The sequence below is a fragment of the Vigna umbellata genome, chromosome 4 (assembly GCF_029865625.1).
Source record: "Vigna umbellata cultivar VRB3 chromosome 4, Vumbellata_1.0, whole genome shotgun sequence".
NCBI lineage: Eukaryota > Viridiplantae > Streptophyta > Magnoliopsida > Fabales > Fabaceae > Vigna > Vigna umbellata.
In genome coordinates this window covers 31,393,454-31,400,864 of record NC_142168.1, presented here as the reverse complement: position 1 = coordinate 31,400,864, position 7,411 = coordinate 31,393,454, and the positions used below count along the sequence as shown (strand labels likewise).

The 7,411-nt window shown below is 28.2% G+C and overlaps 1 long non-coding RNA gene across 1 annotated transcript; it reads left to right on the top strand.

Moving 5' to 3' along the window:
• Positions 1 to 3,776: 3,776 nt before the first annotated feature.
• Positions 3,777 to 6,526, top strand: LOC148199894 (uncharacterized). Its single transcript, XR_015786317.1, has 3 exons — positions 3,777 to 3,943; positions 4,095 to 4,164; positions 6,291 to 6,526. It is a non-coding gene; the product is annotated as an uncharacterized LOC148199894 (long non-coding RNA).
• The last annotated feature ends 885 nt before the right edge of the window (positions 6,527 to 7,411 follow it).

Genomic DNA, 7,411 nt, shown 5'->3' with positions numbered 1-7,411 from the left:
TAGATTTTTACAATAAATTTATATGGGTTATGTATGCTTAATTGTATAATTGTAATGATATTAAAGTTAATATAATATTTTTATATATTCTGATTTAAGTTTTTATTTAAAGTTTAAATAGTATTAAAATTTTCTTATATTTTTTATATGTTATATAAAATTTTAACATGTAAACAAATATCAATACATGCAATAGATTTTCTCATAAATAATAAAATAATTTACGTGTTGATTTGTAATGTTTGGAAAATAATTGAATCAAAATTTTGATAGGATATAGCTAAGAACGTGTGATAATTAACTTCGAATCCCATTCACACGAAAAAAAGGAACTTCCAATTTGAGAAGATAAGAAGAGAATCTTTAAACGCCCTAATATAAGCACATTCTTTATCTTTCTATAGATAAATAAATAAGCGTGTATAATAGTAATAAACGAGAAAAATATAAGAGTTGAAATTTTGTTAAAGATATTTGTTTCATATCTTTCCATTTATATTTATCAATTATTTTCATAACATTAATTTGTTAGAATTAAAAAAAATATAAATATATGACATGGGATTTAAAAGTAACTTAAATTATTTAATAAAAAATAAAATACCGACAGGAAATATCTTAAATCAATGACATTAAACTCCCAACTAATACCATTTTTCCACCGAAGCTCTTACTCTATTGGTTTTTTAGTGTGTTGTTTAAGATTATTTATTTAAAATTTAATAATTAATACTTTTTTATTTGAATAGAATAGTCATAGTTGTTTTAATTTTTTTAATTTCAACATCACCATAAATATTCATTGAAGGAGAAACAAAAAAAAAATTAAGTAACAAAGTAGTGACTAATGTTAGATTGAATTTTTAATGTTATACTGAATTTTTAAAATAACAGTTAAATAAATAAAATTCTCCAATTAAAAATAATAGTAGAGAATGACTTTTTATTTTCTTTTATAGAAAATGATGATGATAAAGCAAGTAATATCTATCAGCAAAAGAAAAAAAGTAAATAATATATGGAACATAAACAGTATCTGTGAAAGTACCAACGTGTCCCTCTTGTTGGGTAGAAATTTTAGATGCAGGCAAAGGATAATGAAATCGAAGATTTCTCGGGATATGACGTGTTTGGTTTGGCAGATAGATAACTGCGTTTCAGGAAAATCATGTAATTATTTTAAGCTGAATATAAAACGGCGTCGCTGTCCCCCAGTGCATCACGTCTTCTGCCAAATGCCGACACAAATTATTTAAATATTTGTACCAAAAAAATATTGTTTAAATATTACATATAATATAATATAATATAAAGTTATTTTAATTAGACTCAGATGTGTTTGACTATAGCGAAAAACGTTATATTTTATTTTGATGTTTTTTCTTAACTGAATATTTTAGATACATTCCTGGTTTTTTTTTTTATCAATACTTGCAGGCCATGTTTTTTTATTAATAATTACTTATTTTATTTAGTACTTATTTTGCCACGATTATCATTTCATACACATGATTACTTTGTTTATCCTAAATATATTAAAAAAATACAGAATAAATAAAACCAAAATTAAGACAGCTAATAATGCTAGATGAAGATCAGAATATTTGAAAGATAAAGACAAAGGTGAAAAGGAAATTTAAAAACTGAGACATTATAAAGTTAATCTGAAAGTTCTAAAACAACTTAATGAAGACTTAATTTACACTAATATGATAAATTTAAAATTTAAAATAATTATTCTTAATTTTATAACATTAAAGATAAAGGTAAGTGTATATATAATGACGTTATTTCTTACTTAAAGAAAATAAAGAAGTATTAAGAGTTAAAGACACGTTTTTAGAATTAGTGAGTGCAAGTTTTCTTTTTTAATTATAGTTGACGTGTTTACTTATAATTATGAAAAACATACACACTTTTTTTGTTAATTTGCTTTTAAAATTTCGCTAAAGAAAACACCAGAAAATAAGAATATTATGCTTCTTATATTTATAACTTTTAAATCGAATTATGAGGATATTTTTTATTGTTTTTCTATGGCTATCAAATCAAGATAAAAAAAAAACTATTAATAGAATAAATTAAATTAAGCATCCAAATATTAAAGAAGTTTAACTTAAGTATTAACCGGTATGCGCATGATTTATCATAAGTTCTTTAACATGCTTTAATTCTTATTGAAAAAAATCACTTAAATTAAGATATTATTGAAAAAATGGTTAAGGTGTAATTTATAGTTGTCAAATAAAAAAATCAATTAAAATTTAAATAACTATATATTTAAATATTTTCAATTGAATATATAATAAAAAAATTATTTTATTAAGAAGTGGTGTGGTCGTTAACTTTGTATTTTTATATAAAATTCATCGATCAATTTTTTTTTAATTTTCTTTAATTTACAGTAAATTTATTTTTTGTTAATATAAGAACAAGTTAACACACGAGTTGGAGAAGACCGAAAAATATATATATGTCAGTTAATAGATAAGTTAGAAACGAAAGACAAAAAGAATAAGACGTCGTTTTGTTAACCACAAAAGTCAAATAATCAAATAATAGATACTTTGACAAAAATAATAAAAAAAATATTTTAAGAACTTACTAGAAAATTTTTTATGAAATATTTAATTAGAAATATAAACAATTATAAATAACTTAAAATTTAATCAACCAAAAAAATATTAATAATTAGGTTTGTAAATAATTTTGTAGGTATTTTCAATTTTGAAGTAATTTTTTTAAATTTTTTTATTATACTAAAATTAGTTAAAAAATATATCTTCATAGAAATGATAATAATGATAAACAATCGTACTACGATAACCTAGTTGACAATAATAAGTACGAAAATAACAACACGCAGTATTAATAATAAAATAATAGTAATAATAAAAATAAAAATAATTAGTCCATTGAGATTGACTTATTAGCAAAACATTTGTAGAGAGAACCGAACCAAACTTTAAGTGATTCTATTTTTGAATGATTAAAGCATTTTTTTTCTTTTTTTTTTGTTGTGGAATAGAAATAAAAGTGGAAATAGATATTAGCGGCTAAGGTATCCGAAGAGACAAAAAAAAAAAGTGGTGGGATCCAGTGGAAGATGTTGTACTGTAGTATGAGTGTGGACGCATTAATAATTTCACAATAAGAGATATCTATTAATGTGAATGTCAACTTCAACATGCATATTTGGTTAAAGAAGGCATGGAGCAAACAAGGGTTAGTTGCACTTGTCAATTCAACTATTAATCTAAAAAGAAAATAATAATGATAATAATAATAATAATAAAAATAAATAAATAAATAGTGGGCCTCATTTTAGATAAACAGATAAAAGTATTGCACTTTGCATATCCCATTCCCACCACACATTTCTTAGATTTTTTAGGTTATTTTTTCACCTCACTCATTATTTTGAATTTCTGGAAAATTATCTCTTTCAGAAGTGACATATTTTTAATTCGGTGTTCTAGGTGTTCTTCCCTTATAAAATTTGAACTCTGCTTTTTATAGCATTTCATTATATTTAATCAGATAATATGTGTTTAGGATTTCGTTTTTATTACATATAACATAAACTTATTTATGTAAGTTAAGACAATTTCTAAAATTTTATAAAATAAAATTTATTTTAATACTAGTTTCATGTGTAAGAGCCGAGAGGTTTAAAAAGTTTGAAATAGACGTATATAAGCAAAGGATGAGATCGAACGATTTAGAGTAAAATAAGAGTGATATATAAATGAAAATTTCAAAAGTTTCGTCTCATTCTCTGAATATAGCTATATCCCTCCAAATTCTTCAACTCTCTTTTTTTCTACTCCTTCTCTCTAGATTCCTTCAATCTCACATCATCTATTCAACAATTAGATCGTGCCTAAGCAATCTGGGTGTTAAGAGCTTTCCATTCCACTGATCGAGTTAGTGTTTAGAGTCAGTACGTTTCATCCTCTCTTCTTAGTGATTCTGTTTTCTTGTGCATGCAAGAGAAAATTCTATTTGCATGTGTTCATCAGACTTTTTTCTCAAATTCTGATTTCGTTTTTGGACCTACTGTTGGCCTCTTCTTTCCAATCGGTGATCGGTAGGTGTTCTTAGATTTTCCTGAGGATCAAGCAATTTCCTGAAGGTATTAAAAGCTTTCTGTTCGGATAAGAGGTAAGAGAAGCTAGTTAATTTAATTGATTGGTTGATGATGTATGAAAATGTTGTTTGATGGTTTTGCATGTGTGTGAAATTGAATGTTGGTGTGTTCGACAATGTTTTGTGTGGGATGATAAATGTTGTGGTTATTGAGTTGTGGATTATGCAGAATTTGGAGTGAATTTTGGTTTGGGATTCTTTGAAATGATGTTAGAAAGGTTTAGGTAATCTTGGATAGGTGTAAATGAGTATATGAATCATGTATGGAGGATTAGAAGTTGGGAAAAATGTTTAGTTTTGGTAAATTCTAGTGTGTTCTTAATTCTGGAGAAGTTTTGCAGAATTATGCAGAAAATTAAGCATTCGCTGTTGACCGCTCGGCCAGGTTCAGGTACTCAGTCATTAACTGGGTTCAGTCTCTTTAGAGTCTTCCCAGTTCATGACCGTTCGGTCTTAGTAGTGATCGATTTTGTATTAGCGTTCGAACTTAGTAATGTTTGGTTTTATAATAGCGTTCGGTCTTAGCAGTGCTCGGTTTTTTATTAGCGTTTGGTTTTAGTAGTGATCGGTTTTGTATTAGCATTCGGTCTTAGCAAGTGTTCAGTTTTGTATTAGCGTTCGGTCTTAGCAGTACTCGGTTTTGTATTAGCATTCAGTTTTATAGTGTTCGGTTATTACTAGCATTCAGTCTTAGTAGTGTTTGGTCTTAACTACGTTCGGCCTCCTGTGTTCCTTACCTGTTAATGACCATTCGGTCATGCTTTAGTGATCGGTCTTACCTGAGTATTCGGTCTAAGTTAGTTTTCGACCTAAGTTATAAGTGTTCGGTTTAGCTCAAGTGATTCGGTTATTTTAGTCTTCGGTCTCACCATAGTATTCGGTATTACAATAGTGTTTAACTGTATTTTGCTTACGTTAGAGTTAGATACTTAATAGTGTTCGGTCACTTCTTCAGCCTTACCTATTATGGACCGTTATGTCCTGTTCTTTGGGGTAGTGAGAAACCGTTCGGTCTCCAAAGTACGCAGTGTGTTCGGTCTTGCATGTGGTTTCCATTGTTGTTTGATCACTTATTTAAATTCAGTTATATGAACATGTATGAATAATGGAGTGGATGTTGTCATAAGGTATGATGTTCCAACTAGTATGAAAGAGAATTCCAAGGAGGAAGGTCTCAGTGATTGGTTATCAAGGTGGTGGTAAAGTATGAATATGGACAATGAAATCCACGACGTTCATCCTGACATTCTAATGATTACCAATTCTCAAGTAGAGATGGGTAAGTCATGTCGTGAGAATAGCATGAGGCCCTAGCCTAGGGGGATCCTACGATGAGTGATAATGGGCTAACCTCGTGTGGCAGCTGATGGGTTTCCAGTTACTACACCCACGAGTGCACGAACGGACAAAGCTACATAATCATACTAGTCCGGACGGTCGAGTTAAAAGTCTATTAGAAAGTGGGTTTAAGCCTAACTCAACCCCACAAAACCGGCTTGTAAGGTGAGGTTTGCACCTCACTTATATATATTATAATTTGGCCTTATCTCTACTTATAACTCGCTAGGATAGGCCTTAACCATGGCTCTGATACCATATTAGAAAGTGGACTTTTAAGCTTAACACAATCCCACAAAATCGGCTTGTAAGGTGAGGTTTGTACCCAATTATAAACTATGAATTGGCTTTATCTCTAGTCGATGTAGGACTTCCAACACCCCCCCCCTTCACGCCGAGGTATAGACATCTCGTGCGTGATACGGCCCGATAGCGGGTGGAATAAAAGAATAGAATGCCCACTTAGAACTCGCTAGGATAGGCTCTGACCTGACTCTGATACCATATTAGAAAGTGGGTTTAAGCCTAACTCAACCCCACAAAATCGGCTTGTAAGGTGAGGTTTGCACCTCACTTATATATTATAATTTAGCCTTATCTCTAGTCGATGTGGGACTTCCAACATGGTCGGTGAATATGTGTTTATATGTTTTATACATCTGTATGGTTATCTGATCTGTTTGTTTGAATCGTATGCTCACATGACTATTAAATTACACTAGCTTACCATTCTTTTCTGTCTTGAATATGTTGTTCGTTCGGTATTTTCTTCTTTGCAATGATCCTTCTGTGGGTGTGAGCAGAGGATGACTGAGTGTTCTCTGGAGTAGACGCTGGATGGAGAGGACCCAGTTGCTTAGACTAGGGTCGATCGGTTGTGTGTATAGTTTTGTAGGGACTGTTCGGTCATGTATATAGTTTTGTATTAGGATAAAATTTTGTAAAGTTTTAAATTTATGGTTATTTTAGGATAACTGTAAGTCAACTTTATTCCCAGAAACTGTTTTACATTATTATTATTATTATGTGATGACTCTTATATATAGTGTTCAGCTATATTTTTGGATGTGTCAATTAAAAATTGATTTGAATAATTTAAATATACTTTCTTTCTTAATTTCTCTAAAATATCTTCTATTTTTTTAAAAATAATTATGGCAAAAATTTCAAATATAATAATAAAGCTTAACTAAAAGGACTTAGAAACGAAAACTTGACACGGGAACAAAATTAAATTTAAACTCATTTTTAATACTGTTTTTTAATCTTTAGGTCAGTGTTAAACTTTGAATACTGGTTTTTATAACATCTGATTATATTTAATAGACAATATTTGTATAAAATTTCATGTTTTCTTGTAATTTTTTTTAAAATTTGTACTAATGCATATAATAGTTTCATAAATAACTTAAATATATTCCTACTTGAGATTATAAAAATAAAAATTATATAAAAATATATTTTGTTCTTATAACAATTAATAGTTTAATAGTTTTATGTCATCATTTAAATATTTTTTTCTCCTTTTACTTTAATGATATTTTTTTATGGACAAAAAAGTGATGAAATTTCTATTTTTAAAAGACAATATCTTTAAAATATAATTATTGATTTAACAAGATTCTTGAACTAACTATCGATCTTATTCTTTTATTCTTCTTTTGTTAAAAACAAAATCGTGACATAATTTTATCCTTTAAATTAAATAATATCTTAAATATATAACGATTAACTTTAACCGTATCATTCAACCGAAATTAAGATAGAAACAAACATCTTCTTTTAGGTTTTTAATATATTTTGTGTTTAACAACAAAATCATCCCAAAATCTCTCCTGTAATAAGAAAACTTAATTATATATGTCAACAAATTTAAAATTGAAATATTCACGTCGTCTGTAACAAAAACAAAAATCATAAAGAC